Consider the following 23,383-nt stretch of genomic DNA (forward strand, 5'->3'; position numbering starts at 1 on the left):
AGCAGAGAGGGGTCCGGAGCGAGCCCCTCACTTTTTGCTTCTGCTCACCTGGTACTAAGCCGAGGTGCTGGAATGCTGGGTATCAGCGCCGCCGCGCGCACTAGTTCTCCGTTCCTTCACACTCTGCATAGTGAGGAGCAGAGGACAGGTGGTGCTCGTGGCCATGCAGAGAGTTCCCGGCTGCAGTAGAAGGACGCGCAGTCACACACACTGTGACAGAACTCACCCCCCACGCCTGCAGTCAGCAGCAGAGCCAGGAGCTGAGCATCCCATCCTTCCCCTCCAGCAGCATCACAGCTATCAGACTATGAAGAGACATGGAGGGGCGGGGTTAAATGGCGGGGGTGGAGCCACAACCAGGGAAAAGGAGGCAGAAATAAATATATAAATTAGGGCTCATACTCACTTGCGCGAGACTCAGATGAGTCCCGCACGGCAATACCCGGTGCTGCTGCTGGCACTCAGATCGGAGCGTGCGGCCGCATAGGAATACATGCAGCCGCACACTCCGCTCCTCTTTGCCAGGTGCAGTGCCGGGTATTGACGTGCGAGACTCATCCAAGTTTCTCGCAGGTGAGTATGAGCCCTAAGAGTGGGAGAGAGAAAAGATGGAAGAAGTGAGTAGAGAGAGACAGAAAGCACAATAGAGAGGCAAGACACAGGTGAGAAGGTTATATATAAGGCAATGGCTGTAGTGGTGGTATTCAAGGGGCTCTCACCAGTTCAGTGACACTGCTTGTAGAAAATAGCAGTTGGTTGCCTGAACCAACAAGAAGCGGTGCCGCAATCCGGTTTCCTGGCCGGTAATTTACAACTAAATCTGTGGACGCACATTCAGTTGCAATATATTGCGGTACAGAAAGCCACCAACTTTCTGCACAGCAATAGTTACCAGGGTATGATGTTACTGTCTCCGGCGTATGATGTTACTCTCATGTGCTTGCATGTCTGCACCTCAATTAAATGAGGGAGTGGGCACCGCTGGGCGAGTCCAGGTAAGAAGAATTTTTTTTTAACTTTCTTTTTGAACTGAAAGCCACAGGATGGGAGCTCATATGGGGACAGTATGGGAGCTCATATGGGGGCAGGATGGGAGCTCATATGGGGACAGGATGGGAGCTCATATGGGGGCAGGATGGGAGCTCATATGGGGACAGGATGGGAGCTCATATGTGGACAGGATGGGAGATCATATGTGGACAGGATGGGAGATCATATGGGGACAGGATGGGAGTTCATATGGGGGCAGGATGGGAGCTCATATGGGGGCAGGATGGGAGCTCATATGGGGACAGGATGGGAGCTCATATGGGGACAGGATGGGAGCTCATATGGGAACAGGATGGGAGCTCATATGTGGACAGGATGGGAGATCATATGTGGACAGGATGGGAGATCATATGGGGACAGGATGGGAGTTCATATGGGGCAGGATGGGAGCTCATATGGGGCAGGATGGTAGCTCATATGTGGACAGGATGGGAGATCATATGTGGACAGGATGGGAGATCATATGGGGACAGGATGGGAGTTCATATGGGGCAGGATAAGAGCTCATATGGGTAGGATGGGAGCTCATATGGGGACAGGATGGGAGATCATATGTGGACAGGATCGGAGCTCATATGGGGACAGGATGGGAGCTCATATGGGAGCAGGATGGGAGCTCATATGGGGACAGGATGGGAGCTCATATGTGGACAGGATGGGAGATCATATGGGGACAGGATGGGAGCTCATATGGGGACAGTATGGGAGCTCATATGGGGGCAGGATGGGAGCTCATATGGGGACAGGATGGGAGCTCATATGTGGACAGGATGGGAGATCATATGTGGACAGGATGGGAGATACAATGGGGACAGGATGGGAGTTCATATGGGGGCAGGATGGGAGCTCATATGGGGGCAGGATGGGAGCTCATATGGGGACAGGATGGGAGCTCATATGGGGACAGGATGGGAGCTCATATGGGAACAGGATGGGAGCTCATATATGGATAGGATGGGAGATCATATGTGGACAGGATGGGAGATCATATGGGGACAGGATGGGAGTTCATATGGGGCAGGATGGGAGCTCATATGGGGCAGGATGGTAGCTCATATGTGGACAGGATGGGAGATCATATGGGGACAGGATGGGAGTTCATATGGGGCAGGATGGGAGCTCATATGGGAACAGGATAAGAGCTCATATGGGTAGGATGGGAGCTCATATGGGGACAGGATGGGAGATCATATGTGGACAGGATGGGAGATCATATGGGGACAGGATGGGAGTTCATATGGGGCAGGATGGGAGCTCATATGGGGCAGGATGGGAGCTCATATGGGGCAGGATGGGAGCTCATATGTGGACAGGATGGGAGATCATATGTGGACAGGATGGGAGATCATATGGGGACAGGATGGGAGTTCATATGGGGCAGGATGGGAGCTCATATGGGAACAGGATAAGAGCTCATATGGGTAGGATGGGAGCTCATATGGGGACAGGATGGGAGCTCATATGGGGACAGGATGGGAGCTCATATGTGGACAGGATGGGAGATCATATGTGGACAGGATGGGAGTTCATATGGGACAGGATGGGAGAACATATGGGGCAGGATGGGAGCTCATATGGGGACAGGATGGGAGCTCATATGGGGTAGGATGGGAGCTCATATGGGGACAGGATGGGAGCTCATATGGGGCAGGATGGCAGCTCATATGGGGACAGGATGGAAGCTCATATGGGGACAGGATGGGAGCCCATATGTGGACAGGATGGGAGCTCATATGGGGGCAGGATGGGAGCTCATATGGGGGCAGGATGGGAGCTCATATGGGGACAGGATGGGAGCTCATATGGGGGCAGGATGGGAGAACATATGGCTGGAGCCAGGAATGAGACACAAGGGGGGCCATAAAGGGGAATATTAATACTGTAGAGGCTAATTAAGGGATATTATTACTAAAGTGATGTATTTTATTTTTGGAAGATACTGTTTTCAATGTGGGGGGTCCTGTTACTGTACAGAGTGACACTATGTTGCCTTTTTTTCTTTATCTGGTGTAGTGTAGAATTTGGGAAAAAAAATGTCACTGGTGATCACTGTATTACCTGTACTCTATACTCTATGCACTATATACAGAGGTCCTGTGTATAATGTCACAAGTGATCCCTGTATTACCTGTACACTGACACTATATACAGAGCACCTGTGTATAATGTCACCGTTGATCACTGTATTACCTGTACACAGACACTGTATACTAAGTACAGAGCTCCTGTGTATAGTCACACTTATGGTGATATTAGTATTGTGTATTTTTAACTGATGATCAGTATTGTAGTAATCGGTCACTATGTGGTGGTAATATGTGATCTGGTCATGGTGTGGTGGTATTTGTCCCTTGTATGTGATATTATTGGTCATTTTAAAAACTGAAAATTAAATAAAAATATACCTAAATTGTATTGGATTTTTTAATAAATGTTTAATAAGTAACAGTAGAGCAGAGCCCGGCCAAAAGAGTCTACAAAAACTGTAGGCTATGTATGTGATCTGGTGATGGGAACTTTGTGATTGGTGAGGATGTGGTGCAGAAGGGAGTTTTTCCAAGAGTGGGTGATGAGACTGTGGAAGGTTCGAGGGGTGGAGGTGGAGCTGGGGTGGAGCCTGGGCGGAGTCTCAAGGGGGCCCCAAAAATGTTGCCAGTATGGGGCCCCGAAATTCCTAGTGGCAGCCCTGTCTGTAAGAGTATGTAGAAATGATGTCTTTTTCACCATGTTTTTTAATCCTTTTTTTTAGCATTTTCGGTAGTTTGCTGAGCACCTTTCAATATTTTATATTGTTTTTTCCCATCATTTTTTTGTAGTCCTTTTTAATGTTTTTTTTTTTACTGCATTGAACAATGAAGAAACACCTAGTGTTGTCTTTTCAGGCTTCCAATTGACTTCCATTCCATTATGAAGTATAGAGCGTGTTCAGAGTGGAAATGGTTAGTTCACCTCTTTGGAAACCTGCGGCACTTGTTACATAAACATGCACATGTTTATTCTTATGAGCATTTAGTTAGTTCTTTTGCTGGCAGTTTTTGAAGTAGAATCTGGCTCCCAAATATGTAGTGTGCACATAACTTAAAGGGAACCTGTCACCTGAATTTGGCGGGACCAGTTTTGGGTCATATGGGCGGGGTTTTCGGGTGTTTGATTCACCCTTTCCTTACCAGCTGGCTGCATGCTGGCCGCAATATTGCCTTGCACAGGCATGTACTCCGGAGGACAGAGAATGAACTTCAATCCAATATTGCGGCCAGCATGCAGCCAGCGGGTAAGGAAAGGGTGAATCAAAAACCCAAAACCCCGCCTATATGACCCAAAACTGGTCCCGCCAAATTCAGGTGACAGGTTCCCTTTAAGACTGCCAGAAAGAGCTCACTGAAGGATTCAAAGTTAACTAATTTTGCAGCTAGCTATAGAAGGGCAGCATGGTGGCTCAGTGGTCAGCATTGTAGCTTTGCAGCACTGGGTTCTTGAGTTCAATCCCCCCAAGGACAACATCTGCAAGGAGTTTGTATGCTCACCCCAGAAAAGGCAACTCTATTAGATGCGCCAATTCTGGTGCTTTGCCTGACTCTTCAGACTTGCCCTGGTGCAGTGGCAAATGGGATAATGGTTGTGGGGTTGATGTCAGCTGTTTTATGGCCGCTGACATCAAGTCCACAGGTTAGTAATGGAGAGATGTCTATAAAACACTTCCATTACTAACCCCAGAGTTAGATTTTGAAAAGACACGGCAAGAATAAAGTCCTTTAATTGAAAGAAAGATACAAACTCCTTTATTTGACATAAAAATAAAAAAGCAAAGTTATACTAATCTTATGCCTAATCCATTGAAGTCCTTGTCCCCTGTAAAAGAAACAAAAATAATAATTAACCATATCCCTCACCTGTGAATATTAGCAATACTGTCCCATGCCGTAATCCATCTCTGCGATAACTGGTTTACAACCTGAATGGTGCCATGATGCGACCATCCAGGTTGAAAACCAGGACACAATGAGCTGCTGTGAGCACAGTTCACTCTAAGCCGGGACGATGAACTGTGGTGACCTCAATGAGATCACCTTGAACACCATGAGAATTTTCTCATGGTGCCCGCGGTGATCTCATTGAGGTCAGTGCAATTTATCGCCCCGGCTCACAGTGAAGGGAACACACGTGACGCATCTTAGAGATGTGCCTTTTTTGGGGCAACTGATGCTTTCAGCTTGGGGGGCCAGTATCCATGGCCCCTTCCTAGACTATTAATATCAGCCCTCAGCTGTCTGCATGTTATTAATTGTAGGAGGACCCTACGTAATTTTTTTTAGGATCCCCCATTTTAATAGCCAGTAAAGGCTACGCATACAGCCGTGAGCTGATATTAATAGCCTGGGAAGCTCCATGGGTATTACCCCTTTCCCAGGCTATAAATATCATCCTCCAGTCATCGACTTTCCCTCTGCTGTTTAAGAAAATTGCAGAGAAAATTCCCCACTGGCACCCTGTGTTCTTCACAGATGAAAGCAGGTTCACACTGAGCACATGTGACAGATGTGACAGTCTGGAGATGCCGTGGAGAGCAATCTGCTGCCTACAACTTCCTTCAGCATGACCGGTTTGGCATTGGGTCAGTAATGGTGTGGGGAGGCATTTCTTTGGAGGGCCGCACAGCCCTCCATGTGCTCGCCAGAGGTAGCCTGTCTGCCATTATGTACCGAGATGAGATCCCCAGACCCCTTGTGAGACCATATGCTGGTGCGGTTGGCCCTGGGTTCCTCCTAATGCAGGACAATGCCAGACCTCATGTGACTGGAGTGTGTCAGCAGTTCCTGCAAGATGAAGGCATTGAAGCTATGGACTGGCCTGCCCGTTCCCCAGACCTGAATCCGATTGAATAATTCTGGGACATCATGTGTCACACCATCCACCAACGTCACGTTGCACCACAGACTGTCCAGGAGTTGGCTGATGCTTTAGTCCAGGTTTGGGAGGAGATCCCTCAGGAGACCATCCACCGCCTCATCAAGAGCATGCCCAGGCATTGTAGGGAGGTCATACAGGCACGTGAAGGCCACACACACTACTGAGCATTATTTCCTTGTCTTGAGGCATTTCCACTGAAGTTGGATCAGCCTGTAACTTCATTTTCCACTTTGATTTTGAGCATTATTCCAACTCCAGACCTCCGTGGGATATTAGTTGTGATTTACGTTGATAATTTTTATGTTTTATTGTTCTCAACACATTCCACTATGTAATGAATAAATATTTACAACTGGAATATTCAATTCAGCGATATCTAGGATGTGGGATTTTAGTGTTCCCTTTATTTTTTTGAGCAGTATTTTTTTGAACTCAAAGATCTAAGACTTTTTTATGTACACAAAAGGCCCTTTTCTCTCAAATATTGTTCACAAATTTGTCTTAGGCCATGTGCACACGTTCAGTATTTTTCGCGTTTTTTCGCTATAAAAACGTGATAAAAACGCGAAAAAAACGCTTACATATGCCTCCGATTATTTTCAGTGTATTCCGCATTTTTTGTGCAAATGTAGCCTTTTTTTCCGCGAAAAAATCGCATCGCGGAAAAAAAAGCAACATGTTCATTAAAATGCGGAATTGCAGGGGATTCCGCACACCTGGGAGTCCATTGATCTGCTTACTTCCCGCACGGGGCTGTGCACACCATGCGGGAAGTAAGCAGATTATGTGCGGTTGGTACCCAGGGTGGAGGAGAGGAGACTCTCCTCCACGGACTGGGCACCATATAATTGGTCAAAAATAAAAGAATTAAAATAAAAAATAGTCCTGTACTCACCTTCGATGTCTTCCCGCCTCTCCACTGCACGCTGTCGCTTCGGTTCCTGTAGCTGGTGTGTGGTGAAGGAGCTGCCGATGACGTCGCCGTCTTGTGATTGGTCGAGACCGGTCATGTGACCGCTCACGTGACCGCGACGTCATGGAAGGTCCTGCGCGCACACACCAGCTATACGGAACAGACGCCGCTGAGGAGATCAGCTGTCTGCGGGTGAGTATAAGCATTTTTTTAATTTTTTTTATTATTTTTAAACATTCTATCTTTTACTATAGATGCTGCAAAAGCAGCATCTATAGTAAAAAGTTGGCCACACTTGTCAAACGCTATGTTTGACAAGTGTGACCAACCTGTCAGTCAGTTTTCCAAGCGATGCTACAGATCGCTTGGAAAACTTTAGCATTCTGCAAGCTAATTACGCTTGCAGAATGCTAAAAAAAACGCGAAAAAAACGGAAAAAAAACGCAAAAAAAAAAATGCGGATTTCTTGCAGAAAATTTCCGGTTTTCTTCAGGAAATTTCTGCAAGAAATCCGGACGTGTGCACATACCCTTAATCTGTATTAAGGCCCCGTCTCACTAAGCGATTTACCAACGATCACGACCAGCGATACGACCTGGCCGTGATCGTTGGTAAGTCGCTGTGTGGTCGCTGGGGAGCTGTCACACAGACCGCTCTCCAGCGACCAACGATCAGGGGAACGACTTCGGCATCGTTGAAACTGTCTTCAACGATGCCGAAGTCCCCCTGCAGCACCCGGGTAACCAGGGTAAACATCGGGTTACTAAGCGCAGGGCCGCGCTTAGTAACCCGATGTTTACCCTGGTTACCAGCGTAAATGTAAAAAAAAACAAACAGTACATACTCGCCTTTCGGTGTCCAGGTCCCTTGCCGTCTGCTTCCTGCTCTCACTGACTGCCGGCCGTACAGTGAGAAGTGAGAGCACAGCAGTGACGTCACCGCTGCGCTCTGCTCTCAGTGTACGGCGGCAGTCAGTGAGAGCAGGAAGCAGACGGCAAGGGACCTGGACACCGAAAGGCGAGTATGTACTGTTTGTTTTTTTGGGTAACCAGGGTAAACATCGGGTTACTAAGCGCGGCCCTGCGCTTAGTAACCCGATGTTTACCCTGGTTACCAGTGAAGACATCGCTGGATCGGTGTCACACACACCGATTCAGCGATGTCAGCGGGGCCTCAACGACCAAAAAAAGGTCCAGGCCATTCCGACACGACCAGCGATCTCACAGCAGGGGCCTGATCGCTGGTACGTGTCACACATAGCGAGATCACTATGGAGGTCGCTGTTGCGTCACAAAACTTGTGACTCAGCAGCGATCTCGCTAGCGATCTCGCTATGTGAGACGGGGCCTTTAGTGAGCACGTCTCCTTTGCCGAGATAATCCATCCACCTCACAGGTGTGGCATATCAAGATGCTGATTAGACAGCATATCAGATGCATGGATTATCTTGGCAAAAGAGAAGTGCTCACTAAGACAGATTTAGACAAATTTGTGAACAATAGTTGAAAGTAAAAGGCCTTTTGTGAACATGGAAAAAGTCTTAGATCTTTGAGTTCAGCTTGCGAAAAATTGGAGCAAAAACAGTGTTTTTATACTGTATTTTTGTTCCGTGCATTTAAAGCAATTTAACCCTTTAACGACCGCCGATACGCCTTTTAACGGCGGCCGCTAAGGGTACTTAAACCACAGCGCCGTTAATTAACGGCGCTGTGGAAAAAGTGAATAGCGCCCTCCAGAGTCGGATTTTCTCTGGGGTCTCGGTTAAAGGGGGTAGCCGAGACCCCAGAGAACATGATTCGGGGGTTTTTTACCGACCCCCGAGTTGCGATCGCCGGTAATTAACCGTTTACCGGCGATCGCAAAAAAAAACAAAAAAACTTGATGTGCCATTTAATTTAATTTCTCTGTCCTCCGATGTGATCGCACATCAGAGGACAGAGAAATGGGGTCCCCGATCACCCCCCAATACTCACCTGTCTCCCCCGGTGCTCCTCGTGGCTCCCGATGGGCGCCGCCATCTTCTTTCGGCAAAAAAATGGCGGGCGCATGCGCAGTTCGCCCGCCGGCCAGCACCCGGGAGATCTTTGGGGTCTCGGCTGCCGGGGGTAGCCGAGACCCCAAAGAACATGATCGGGTCGGTTTTTACCGACCCCTGTTTTGCGATTGCCGGTAATTGTTTACCGGCGACCGCAAAAAAAAAAAAAAAAAAAGCGATGTGTAATTCTCTGTCCTCTGATGTGATCACACATCAGAGGACAAAGAAATAGGGGGATTCGGGGACCCTATCATACTTACCGGTGTCCCTGGGTCCTCCTGTGTCCTCTTCTGGCGGCCGGCTTCTTCCTTCTGTAAGAAAATGGTGGGTGCATGCGCAGTGCGCCCGCCATGATCTGCCGGCCGGCAGGTAGAGGAGTTGGGGCTAAATTTAGGGTTAGGGCTAGGGTTAGGGTTAGGGTTAGGGCTAGGGCTAGGGTTAGGGCTACGGTTAGGGCTAGGGTCAGGGTTGGGGCTAAATTTAGGGTTAGGGCTTGGGCTAAATTTAGGGCTAGGGTTAGGGTTGGGGCTAAAGTTAGGGCTAGAGTTAGAGTTGGGGCTAAATTTAGGGTTAGGGTTGGGGCTAAAGTTAGGGTTAGGGTTGGGGCTAAAGTTAGGGCTAGGGTTGGGGCTAAAGTTAGGACTAGGGTTGCGGCTAACGTTAGGGTTAGAGTTGGGATTAGGGTTTGGATTAGGGTTGGCAGGGTTACGTTTGGGATTAGGGTTAGGTTTGGGATTAGGGTTAAGGTTAGGGTTGGGATTAGGGGTGTATTGGGATTAGGGTTAGGTTTGAGGTTAGGGTTGAGATTAGGATTAGGGGTGTGTTGGATTTAGGGTTCTGATTAGGGTTATGGTTGTTTTGGGGTTAGGGTTGCAATTATCCTTAGGGTTGTGATTACGATTTTGGATCGGGTTGGCATTAGGGTTAGTGGTGTGTTACGGTTAGGGTTGGAGTTAGATTTGGGGGGTTTCCACTGTTTAGGTACATCAGGGGGTCTCTAAATGCCACAGCCAATTTTGCGCTCAAAAAGTCAAATGGTGCTCCCTCCCTTCCGAGCTCTGCCGTGCCCCAAACAGTGGTTTACCCCCCACATATGGGGCATCAGCGTACTCGGGATAAATTGAACAACAACTTTTGGAGTCCAATTTCTCCTGTTACCCTTGTGAAAATAAAAACTTGGGGGCTAAAAAATCTTTTTTGTGGAAAAAAAAAATATTTTTTATTTTCACAACTCTGCATTATAAACTTCTGTGAAGCACTTGGGCATTCAAAGTTCTCACCACACATCTCGATAAGTTCCTTGGGGTCTAGTTTCCAAAATGGGGTCACTTATGGGGGGTTTCTACTGTTTAGGTACATCAGGGTCTCTGCAAACGCAAAATAATGCCCGCAGACCATTCTATCAAAGTCTGCATTCCAAAATGGCGTTCCTTCCCTTCCGAGCTCTGCCATGCGCTCAAACAGTGGTCCCCCCCACACATTGGGTATCAGTGTACTCAGGACAAATTGGACAATAACTTTTGGGGTCCAATTTCTCTTGTTACCCTTGTCAAAATAAAAATTTGGGGGGCTTAAAAATCTTTTTTGTGGAAAAAAAAAATTATTTTTATTTTCACGACTCTGCATTATAAACTTCTGTGAAGCACTTTGGCATTCAAAGTTCTCACCACACATCTAGATAAGTTCCTTGGGGGGTCTAGTTTCCAAAATTGGGTCACTTGTGGGGGGTTTCTACTGTTTAGGTACATCGAGGGCTCTGCAAACGCAACATAACGCCCGCAGACCATTCTATCAAAGTCTGCATTCCAAAACGGCGCTCCTTCCCTTCCGAGCTCTGCCATGCGCCCAAACAGTGGTTTACCCCAACATATGGGGTATCAGCCTACTCAGCATAAATTGCACAATAAATTTTGTGGTACAATTTCTCCTGTTACCCTTGAGAAAATAAAAAATTGCAGGCTAAAAAATCATTTTTGAGGAAAAAAAAAAAGGATTTTTTATTTTCACGGCTCTACTTTATAAATTTCTGTGAAGCACTTGGGGGTTTAAAGTGCTCACCACACATCTAGATAAGTTCCTTAAGTGGTCTAGTTTCCAAAATGGGGTCACTTGTGAGGGGATTCCACTGTTTAGGCACATCAGGGGCTCTCCAAACGCGACATGGTGTCCGATCTCAATTCCAGCCAATTCTACATTGAAAAAGTAAAACGGCACTCCTTCTCTTCCAAGCTCAGCAGTGCGCCCAAACAGTGGTTTACCCCCACATATAGGGTATCGAGGTACTCAGGAGAAATTGCACAACAACTTTTGTGGTCTAATTTCTCCTGTTACCATTGTCAAAATAAAAATTTGGGGGCAAAAAGATCATTTTTGTAGAAAAAATGCGACTTTTTATTTTCACGGCTCTATGCTATAAACTTCCGTGAAGCACCTGGGGGTTTAAAGTGCTCACCACACATCTAGATAAGTTCCTTAAGTGGTCTAGTTTCCAAAATGGTGTCACTTGTGGGGGGTTTCCACTGTTTAGGCACATCAGGGGCTCTCTAAACGTGACATGGCATCCAATCTCAATTCCAGCCAATTCTGCATTGAAAAAGTCAAACGGCGCTCCTTCTCTTCCAAGCTCTGTGGTGCACCCAGACAGTGGTTTACCCCCACATATGGGGTATCTGTGTATTCAGGAGAAATTGCCCAACAACATTTATGGTTAAAATTCTGTTTTTACACTTGTGAAAATAAAAAAAATGGTTCTGAAGTAAAATGTTTGCAAAAAAAAGTTAAATGTTCATTTTTGCTTTCCACATTGTTTCAGTTCCTGTGAAGCACGTAAAGGGTTAATAAACTTCTTGAATGTGGTTTAGAGCACCTTGAGGGGTGCAGTTTTTAGAATGGTGTCACACTTGGTTATTTTCTATCATATAGACCCCTCAAAATGACTTCAAATGTGATGTGGTCCCTAAAAAAAAATGGTGTTGTAAAAATGAGAAATTGCTGGTCAACTTTTAACCCTTATAACTCACTAACAAAAAAAAAAAATTTTGTTTCCAACATTGTGCTGATGTAAAGTAGACATGTGGGAAATGTTATTTATTAACTATTTTTTGTGACATATCTCTCTGATTTAAGGGCATAAAAATACAAAGTTTGAAAACTGCAAAATTTTAAATTTTTTTGCCATATTTGTTTTTTTCATAAATAATCGCAAGTAATATTGAAGAAATGTTACCACTATCATGAAGTACAATATGTCACGAAAAAACAGTCTCAGAATCAGCAGGATCCGTTGAAGCGTTCCAGAGTTATAACCTCATAAATTGACAGTGGTCAGAATTGTAAAAATTGGCCTGGTCATTAAGTACCAAATTGGCTCTGTCACTAAGGGGTTAATAACTTGAAAACACCTCGTTAAGCTTGAAAAAATAGAATAAAAGTCCTTAAAGTTGGACAAACCAGTTTCGAGGTGTCCATTAAATCATGAGCAATTTCTGAAATCTCAGAATTTAGCAACATTGAGAGCAAGTTTGCATGTCTGTGCTGTTTAATGACCAGCAATTTTTCTTTACATCCTATTATTTCTATTAAGGGCATCATGTTTACAATTTCTTTTTTTGCCTATAGAGACAGACCAATAAACCTCTGGATATCACAGGTATGCAATATACATGCATCTACTTATACCACAGCTATGTACCTAATAATCTGATGAAGTCTCACCAAAGTGAACCAAATGCTCCTTTTTACCTAATTTTAAACTTTTTAAACTAAATTTAAAACTCATTTTAAAATTTTAAGACTTATAGCACAATAGAGGCATGTTTTAGATGATAGGACCCATCAGAAAAGTGTCACCTTGTTGCTGTTGATGGGCTCACATGAATTGGCCGATTTATGAGCTAAGAACCTTCACTTTTGTAAATAATTTTTTATTTTTTTTTTACTTTTTATTACAGTTTACTCAGCAATTATGATAGATTTTGTGTTCACAAATACATTACAGACCTAAAGTTTGGACACACCTTCTCATTTAAAGATTTTTCAGTATTTTCATGACAATGAAAATTGTGCATTCACACTGAAGGCATCAAAACTATGAATTAACACATGTGGAATTATATACTTAACAAAAAAGTGTGAAACAACTGAAATTATGTCTTATATTCTAGGTTCTTCAAAGTAGCCACCTTTTGCTTTGATGACTGCTTTGCACACTCTTGGCATTCTCTTGATGAGCTTCTAGAGGTAGTCACCGGGAATGGTCTTCCAACAATCTTGAAGGAGTTCCCAGAGATGCTTAGCACTTGTTGACCCTTTTGCCTTCACTCTGCGGTCCAGCTCACCCCAAACCATCTCGATTGGGTTCAGGTCTGGTGACTGGGGGTGCTGCGCCAGATGACCTGGCCTCCAATCACTCTTTCTTGGTCAAATAGCCCTTACACAGCCTGGAGGTGTGTTTAGGGTTATTGATCTGTTGAAAAATAAATGATGGTCCAACTAAACGCAAACCAGATGGAATAGCATGCCGCTGCAAGATGCTGTGGTAACCATGCTGGTTCAGTATGCCTTCAATTTTGAATAAATCCCCAACAGTGTCACCAGCAAAGCACCCCAACACCATCACACCTCCTCCTCCATGATTCACAGTGGGAACCAGGCATGTAGAGTCGATCTGTTCACCTTTTTTGCATCGCACAAAGACACGGTAGTTGGAACCAAAGATCGCAAATTTGAACTCATCAGACCAAAGCACAGATTTCCACTGGTCTAATGTCCATTCCTTATGTTCTTTAGCCCAAACAAGTCTCTTCTGCTTGTTGCCTGTCCTTAGCAGTGGTTTCTTAGCAGCTATTTTACCATGGAGGCCTGCTGCACAAAGTCTCCTCTTAACAGTTGTTGTAGAGATGTGTCTGCTGCTAGAGCTCTGTGTGGCATTGACCTGGTCTCTAATCTGGGCTGCTGTTAACCTGCAATTTCTGAGGCTAGTGACTCAGATAAACTTATCCTCAGAAGCAGAGGTGACTCTTGGTGTTCCTTTCCTGGGGCGGTCCTCATGTTAGCCAGTTTCTTTGTAGCGCTTGATGGTTTTTGCCACTGCCCTTGGGGACACTCCAGCTGTCTCCCAGCCGCATCTGCTTCCGGGGCCGCTCTTTACCTTCTGCCAGTATTCACTGCACTCGGCAGTCTCCGGCTTTTTCCAGCAGTATTAGTGCGGTGACGTCACCGCATGAACTCTGCCGGAAAAAGCCAAAGACTGCCGAGTGCACTGAATACTGCCGGCAGTTAATGAGCGGCCCTGGAAGCAGATGCGGCTGGGAGACAGCGGGATGCATCGCTGGACAGGTAAGTATAATTCTAATGTTTATTATTAATTTTCAGCTTTTTTTTTACAGCCCCCCGCCCCATCCCATATCTGTAAAGTCCGAGTTTGGGGTTCGGATGCAAGTTCGTGTCATGTCTGGCCCCGAACTCGGGCGAACAGGCCGATCCTGAACATCGGGGGGGTTCGCCCATCACTACCTATTATCAGTGAGGGCTTCTCTCTAATGTAGAGTACAAGCTCTTACAGACCAAGGGGTCTCTCTTTCCGGTAGAGCGTAAGCTTTTATGGTCAACTGGGTTTTCTCTCTCTTCCTCCCAATGTGTATTTTCCTAGCAATTACAAGCTTTCTAGTATTGAGATTTGTGCAAATGTATCTACTGAGAATAGAATATTTGGGGAAATTTTGGCAAAGTTAGCGATTTTGAATTTCAAAAGATCCGCTCATCTCCAGTGTTAGTACTCATTATTCATTCTTCTTATAAATACATAGAGTTGTGTCACCTTTTGATGAGCATAGATTACTGTACTTGAAGGTGTTCCATGTTGTGGTATGCCTTCAAAGTGAATAAGTTTTTTAGTGTAATAAACCTAAATAAACTTGCTCCCGAATGGTATCAGTGCTATTTTATTTGTGTAAGATATCATTCAGAGTTTATAACTGTGTTTTTGTCTGTGAGTGTTCATAAGTCTATGGATACCAAAGTCCCGTTTTCTTCCCAATCCCACATCCACTGGCGTGTATACTTCATCCTTTCCTTGTAGAACTCTCCAAATGTTGATCTCATTCCTACACCTGCATAAACCAGTGATGTAATTCAGCTAAGGGTTCTGTCGCAGATCTGGATTTTTCTTTGTTTTGTGTTCATCTAAATTAAAAAAGAAAAACACTTTATCAATGGATAATTATATAATACAGTATATTGGACAAGTCATATTTAATGTATTAAATAAATAAACCTCAAGGCAAAATGCACAAAATAAGAAGGAGGACACTTATATACATATCCGCCAATGTGCACCAATGGAAAAGGTAATGGACAAATCTGGAATTACTATAGAAAAACAACGAAAAACCCAGACAAGAAAGTCCAAAATAAGGTGTGAAATAACAGTATTTATTTGTAAAATAAAATAAACAGTGGAACGGTAGGAAGAAATACCAAGACAGCACAAAACCAGGGACATATAAATAGTACAAAAATAAGTACAATCACGTATGAAGATGATATACGTATTAATAACCTTTTTAAGAGACCATATAGCGGTGTAAAAATTAATTAATATGTTGTAAAGTGCATGTGCAAGAGTATAGACAAAGGGCTGGAACAGACAAAGTGTAAATATAGATAGAAACAAAAATATATAAGATACTAATACCAGCAAATGCTGTTAGCAGACTTAGGTAAAGGCCAAAGATACCAAGAAGCCAAATAAGTATAAAGCTACTAGTGGCAAGTGCTAAAATAGATTAAAGTGCTGATATTGTAGGGCAGAACCAGCCATAGGTATTACCTGCTATATGGTGAATATGTCCCAGGGATGTGCCGAACCCCGACGCGCGTTTCGGCGTCTGCCTTCGTCAGGGGGTGGCTACATCCAAGGAAAGCTGGGTATTTATGAAAGGAGCAGCCAATGGGAGGGGGAGCGGGTGTAGAGCGACGCGCGCCGACATAGGAGGTCAGCAGGAAGCGCCGGCCCACAAGCCCATGCAACCCCGGCGACGCAGTCAGCTGACGCGGCGCAGGGGAACATGGGAAAGGGGGCGGAGCCGCCCGGGACACAATGCCGGCGTGCGTTCCACCCGGCCCACTGCCATTGGATAAAAGAAAACATATGGTGCAAAAGGTCCTAGAAGGGAAATAATATGCAAAACTACATAACGAAAAAACATGTGACTGCAGGTCCTGACTGAGAAAAAATAACAATAACAGCCGCAAAAGACTAGAAGAAAATATAGATAGTGATAAATGAGAAATAAAAAGGGGGAAAGGAAATATGAAGTGAGATGTGCAAAAATTCAAATAATAATAATGATAACAACAACAATAATATTAATAAATGTGTTAATATGAATAATATTAGTATAAGGTAAGTAAACCAAAATAGTGTAGTGAAAAAACAAAATAATAAAAAAATAATATAAAGCAATAATAATACAATTAGTAAAATAGTGATATTAATTATTTTCTCCGCTTCACAGTCAGGCCTTTTCAATCTTGACCTGCATCGACCAAGAAGACAGCACAGTACGGAAAAGACTCAAGGGCAATTGGAAAAAGATTCGCAGACACAACAAACTCCAGAATAATTGACGGAGAACAAAGGTAACTAAAATGGAAAAACAAATGCAATAAATAACAAATAAATAAACAAACAAACAGTGAATACATATCATATATAAATAAAAATAAAAATAAATATAAAGATAAAGATAAAATAAAACCAAGACACAAAGACCAAAGGACCCAAAAAAAGGAAATAAACAAAATTATAGCTCACATTAAAACCATGATAAATAGACATTATTTATTACACATAAGATAGAGAACAATTAAAATACAATTAAAATAATGCTAAAACCTTGGATTATCAGGTGAACGGATAGCTTTATAAAATTAGAACTATAAAAAGGGAACAAAACTGATATTTTCATTCAAACCTAGAGGATGCATAGTATTGAGTGTCCATATCCATCTAGTCTCAGTTTGTGCTAATTTCTGACTGATGTTACCTCCACGTAAGGATGATGTTATTCTATCAATACCTCTGATCCTCAATAGGGATGGATCACAATTGTGAAATAAATTTAGTTAGTTATTTCACAATTGTGATCCATCCCTATTGAGGATCAGAGGTATTGATAGAATAACATCATCCTTACGTGGAGGTAACATCAGTCAGGAATTAGCACAAACTGAGACTAGATGGATATGGACACTCAATACTATGCATCCTCTAGGTTTGAATGAAAATATCAGTTTTGTTCCCTTTTTATAGTTCTAATTTTATAAAGCTATCCGTTCACCTGATAATCCAAGGTTTTAGCATTATTTTAATTGTATTTTAATTGTTCTCTATCTTATGTGTAATAAATAATGTCTATTTATCATGGTTTTAATGTGAGCTATAATTTTGTTTATTTCCTTTTTTTGGGTCCTTTGGTCTTTGTGTCTTGGTTTTATTTTATCTTTATCTTTATATTTATTTTTATTTTTATTTATATATGATATTATATGTATTCACTGTTTGTTTGTTTGTTTATTTATTTGTTATTTATTGCATTTGTTTTTCCATTTTAGTTACCTTTGTTCTCCGTCAATTATTCTGGAGTTTGTTGTGTCTGCAAATCTTTTTCCAATTGCCCTTGAGTCTTTTCCGTACTGTGCTGTCTTCTTGGTCGATGCAGGTCAAGATTGAAAAGGCCTGACTGTGAAGCGGAGAAAATAATTAATATCACTATTTTACTAATTGTATTATTATTGCTTTATATTATTTTTTTATTATTTTGTTTTTTCACTACACTATTTTGGTTTACTTACCTTATACTAATATTATTCATATTAACACATTTATTAATATTATTGTTGTTGTTATCATTATTATTATTTGAATTTTTGCACATCTCACTTCATATTTCCTTTCCCCCTTTTTATTTCTCATTTATCACTATCTATATTTTCTTCTAGTCTTTTGCGGCTGTTATTGTTATTTTTTCTCAGTCAGGACCTGCAGTCACATGTTTTTTCGTTATGTAGTTTTGCATATTATTTCCCTTCTAGGACCTTTTGCACCATATGTTTTCTTTTATCCAATGGCAGTGGGCCGGGTGGAACGCACGCCGGCATTGTGTCCCGGGCGGCTCCGCCCCCTTTCCCATGTTCCCCTGCGCCGCGTCAGCTGACCGCGTCGCCGGGGTTGCATGGGTTTGTGGGCCGGCGCTTCCTGCTGACCTCCTATGTCGGCGCGCGTCGCTCTACACCCGCTCCCCCTCCCATTGGCTGCTCCTTTCATAAATACCCAGCTTTCCTTGGATGTAGCCACCCCCTGACGAAGGCAGACGCCGAAACGCGCGTCGGGGTTCGGCACATCCCTGGGACATATTCACCATATAGCAGGTAATACCTATGGCTGGTTCTGCCCTACAATATCAGCACTTTAATCTATTTTAGCACTTGCCACTAGTAGCTTTATACTTATTTGGCTTCTTGGTATTTTTGGCCTTTACCTAAGTCTGCTAACAGCATTTGCTGGTATTAGTATCTTATATATTTTTGTTTCTATCTATATTTACACTTTGTCTGTTCCAGCCCTTTGTCTATACTCTTGCACATGCACTTTACAACATATTAATTAATTTTTACACCGCTATATGGTCTCTTAAAAAGGTTATTAATACGTATATCATCTTCATACGTGATTGTACTTATTTTTGTACTATTTATATGTCCCTGGTTTTGTGCTGTCTTGGTATTTCTTCCTACCGTTCCACTGTTTATTTTATTTTACAAATAAATACTGTTATTTCACACCTTATTTTGGACTTTCTTGTCTGGGTTTTTCGTTGTTTTTCTATATTTAAAGTATTGTATATTAAGTATCTTGAACAAATAAGGTTATTATTTTATACCCTTATTAAACGAAAATTCTGCGGTTTAAAAACTACCGTATTTTTCGGACTATTAGACGCACCTTTTCCCCCCCAAAAAAGGGGGGAAAATGGGGGGTGCGTCTAATAGTCGAAATGCAGGCTTACCCGTTCCGGCAGAGGTGCGGTGGCAGAGGTGCGGCGGCAGGCATGCGGAGATGAGGAGGCGCAGTGAGAGGGGTCCCTTTCCCCGGTAAGGTGATGCAGCAGCCCGGTAATGCAGCAGAGCCGGGTGAATCCTGTTATTACCGGTGGTGGCGGCCATCTTGCGGAGGCCGCGCGTGCGCAGATGGAGCCTCTGCAGCCCGGGGCTTCAGGAAAATGGCCGCGGGATGCCGCGCGTGCGCAGATGGGGATCACGGCGGCCATTTTCCTGAAGCCCCGGGCAGCAGAGGCTCCATCTGCGCACTCGCGGCCTCCGCAAGATGGCCGCCACCACCGGTGATAACAGGATTCAGATACTCAGAATGAACACCGGCGCTAAAGTGAGACTGTGCCCCCCCCCCCAAGCTGCAGGCACCTATGCAGGTGGTGTGTGTACACCTGCTATTTCTGAATAAAGACTAATAACATCAAACTTAGATGCCGCGCTACAAGGGTATGCTACTACTTCGTAGAGCAACGCAAATAATGCAATAAACAAATCCTAAGGTGAGTTACCTTGTGGCCGTCACTGATGTGTCCCCATAAGGCAGTGGGCTACTGTGATAACTGTGCCGGCACTATCAGCAGCGTGCGCGCAGGGGTTTCTACAGACTGGGAGGACGCTCCCTTGTCTGTGTTGTCTGAGGAACGTTGCTCTCATCAGCACGGAGAACACAGTTATTACAATAGCCCACTGCCTTACGGGGACACATCAGTGACGGCCACAAGGTAACTCACCTTAGGATTTGTTTATTGCATTATTTGTGTTGCTCTACGAAGTAGTAGCATCCCCTTGTAGCGCGGCATCTAAGTTTGATGTTATTAATAACAGGATTCACCCAGCTCTGCTGCATTACCGGGCTGCTGCATCACCTCACCGGGGAAAGGGACCCCTCTTACACTATACCTCCTCATTCCAGCGCCTCCTCATCCCAGCGCCTCCTCATCCCAGGACCTCCTCATCCCAGGACCTCCTCATCCCAGGACCTCCTCATCCCAGCGCCTCCTCATCCCAGCGCCTCCTCATCCCAGCACATCAGGCCATGGCGTCAGGACGGGACCCTGCTCAGGTGCACGCCGTACCGCATCACCCCACCTCTGCCGACACCATGCCTCCTGTGACCCTGCTCTGCCACCGCCAGCCCTCAGGTAAGATACTGTAAATTCAGACAATAAGACGGACCCCATCTTATAAAAAAATATTTTTTTCTGCAATCTTCACCCCAAATTTGGGGTGCGTCTTATGGTCCGGTGCGTCTTATAGTCCGAAAAATACGGTACATCAAAGATGAGTATTTTTTCAAGTTATTTGTATTCTGATTTTGAGCGCTGATTTTGAGACATTTATACATCGACAGCCATAATTGTTGGTTTCAATTTTGTGTTGCACACCTCTGGAAACACTCATCAGTTTACCTGCATTGTGCTCAGAAGTGTAAATTGAAGCTTCTGGGCCTTGATGGAAAATCTGTAACGGGCCGTCATACATTCCTAGTGGTTCTATTCTAACTTTCCTCATATGGCTGTGGTTACGTCCCCGACTCTGCTCTCAGGCATGTTAAGTAAGCCTCTCTTAATACTTTATTTTTGTCAGGTTGGTATCTTTTATATGGTCAGAATGACATAGCATGATGGTTATTTTGTCCAGTAAAAAACTTGACAGAAACCAACAGGCTCATTAAAAGTCAATTGGAAAAACATTTAGCTGACTCATTTACCCGGTATTTTAGGCTTTCTCTAACTTAGCTTTATTTGTGATTTTTGCAGATTTTTTTTTACCCCAAATAATGTAAAATTAATATCCTCTAGCTTTTATATACACATTTTTTTAGTTTATTTTTATGCTTATATTTTTAATTCCTATATTTGAAAAATAATTTAGTTTTTTTTACATTTTGGTTAATTTCTCGGTAAAAAATAAAGTAGTTTTCTCTAAAGTAGACTTTTCATTTGTATTTATCATTTGTGTCTTTTCATATTTTGTTGAATCTCGTGCCCAGTTAAAGGGGTTATCCAGGACTATATTAATTTTTCATTGTGGGCCTAAGAACTAACAGGCAGGTAATTGCTACCTACGTGCCTGTTCTGTCCAGTTCAGATCTCTGCCGGCACAGAGTGATCACTCACAGTGCCTGATGTCGATTCTGCATCTTCCATTGATGTCACTTCCACTTCTCTTCCGCTCTGTTGACGGGGCTTCACTGCCAATATCATGCTGCTTGACAGCCGGCTCCCCGCTGCCTAAGTGCAGGGAGCTGGCTGTCAATCAGCATGACTTCAGCAGTCACACCCCATTGACAGAGCAGCCTGGAAGAAGAAGAGCTGCTCTGGTGACGTGGAACAGTTGAATCGCTAGCAGGAACTGTCAATGACCACTCTGAGCCGGTGCCAAATAGAAGAGGCAGGTAATTGCTAAATAGTTAGCAACTATCTGAACTATCTGCTTTTTAGTTTTTTTGGCTAATTTTGTAAAAAAAAAAATTTAGCTCTGAATAACCCCTTAAGGATAAAAGGATATGGGCTAGTAGTTATGTTAGGTGTACTTGTTTTCTTGTATGTCAACTTCCATCACTCAATGCTCACAAAAGACCACTAAGTGCATTATTATTTTATATTTATTGTTTTATACTCTAATTTTTATTGCTGTTTGTCAGTGAATATAGACTCATTGGGAACTGGAGTTCGGAGTAGACTCTTTGGGAACTGGAGCAAAACGATTTGCAGAACCCTGGTCCAATGGCTACGCTGTTATTTTGTTGCAGCAGGACCAGAGCGCTGCAGAGTGCCTACTGCCTGCTGTAATTCTGTTTGCCTCTTCTTATTAGTAGGCCCCATGATGTCACAGCATTACGTAAAAAATGGCATAGCGGATGCCTTCCTGTAAGAAGATGCACCCAAGATGCCAGCAAGTAGTAGGAAGTTCACAGTACTCTGGTCAATCTTCCCTGGAATGCTAAAGTAGCCATTAGACCAGGGTCTTACTCATCTCTGTTGAGCAGGTGCCTGAGGAGTCAACATTCGTTTACCCATTTGTTTGGCAAGCTAACCTAAACCAGCCCCGCATGAAGTCATTGGTAAGAATTTATGGGTCAGCACTTTATTCCGTAAATTTACACCAATTAATAACTTATCCAAGTGGGTCATAATACATTCTAACATATCTGTCATAAATCTTGTAAAAATAGAATGTGCATGCAGTTTTTCCATTTAGCTTGTGGTGCAATTTTTTATGCTGTTTTTGGAGCAAAAGTCAGAAGTGGATTCAGCAGGAAGGAGAAATTAATCTTTACTTTATATTTGCCATCCTATTTGAATTCATTTCTGGCTTTGGCTATAAAAATGGCTTCAAAAACACCTACAACAACTGTATGTGTGCTGCCCGTCTGTTAGAGAAATGATGATCAGAATCTGGTTGGATAATGTGAACAATATCTTTTTATTAGCAACTATTTTCATAAACATTTTTCCATGTCTCCCTTTCTCCAAACGCATAAAACACCTTAAATTTCAGAGAGGCCTCCCGGTATCAGACCATGTCATCATGCTGACACGCAACTAAAGGACACCCACATTCTTGATGACGGCCTCTACAAACACACAGGTCACATATTCCAAAGGCCAGCTGTCACAATGTCTTGTTGAAGTAAATGCATTGGATGGGGCACATTATGTGTGTTTTTTATTTAGCTAAATAATCCCATATGTAACATAGAAATTCTAGCAAGTAAACAGCCAGATCTAATATATACAGCGTATATACAAAAATCATTGGGCTGTTCTTGGAAAAGCAAAGCAGACCAGATGGTATATGTTAACTGAAAACAGATTTATACAATTGGGCGCAAAAATGAAAAACAGTAAAAAAAATATGCTTTTCTCTTCTATGGGACAAGTGAATGCTGATTATAGGCTATGCATTCTAGCAATGTAAAGAAGCACTCTCATCAAAGTTTTTATCCTTTTAATTTATTGCAGTCATCATAGTATATAGCACTGTGTCCTTACAATTGCTCATTTTACCTTTCTACCCAGGTAAATATTCTGTTTTCTCTGCTCTATGTAGAAACAGGAAATCTTTTTTCCCTGCATTTATCATTCTATTTTTCACATCCATACCCAGCTGCTTGCTCTTTCCCCCTTGCAGGGACTTTTACAGTGATGATGAGTCATGCAGGTAAATGAGACTTCCTGTTTCTATGTAGAGCATAGAAGGATTCAGCTGGTCTGATTTTAATCACGTGATGTCATAGACCTAATGGAGAAAAGAAGAATTAGCTGGGTAGAAGGTAAAATGAGAAATGGTAAGTACACAGTGCTATATAATATGATGATTGCAGTATACTAAGAGGCTACAAACATTGATGGGAGTGC

At 43.4% G+C, this 23,383-nt stretch overlaps 1 long non-coding RNA gene across 4 annotated transcripts in view; it reads right to left on the minus strand.

Annotated features, from left to right (window-relative positions):
• Positions 1 to 14,521: 14,521 nt before the first annotated feature.
• Positions 14,522 to 23,383, minus strand: part of LOC143785270 (uncharacterized) — a 28,007-nt gene continuing 19,145 nt past the window's right edge. For all 4 annotated transcript variants that reach the window (XR_013217974.1, XR_013217968.1, XR_013217972.1 and 1 more), the window contains one exon: positions 14,522 to 15,089. This is a non-coding gene — a long non-coding RNA (uncharacterized LOC143785270). The remainder of the gene's footprint in view (positions 15,090 to 23,383) is intronic.

This window comes from Ranitomeya variabilis, chromosome 1 (genome assembly GCF_051348905.1).
Source record: "Ranitomeya variabilis isolate aRanVar5 chromosome 1, aRanVar5.hap1, whole genome shotgun sequence".
Lineage (NCBI taxonomy): Eukaryota > Metazoa > Chordata > Amphibia > Anura > Dendrobatidae > Ranitomeya > Ranitomeya variabilis.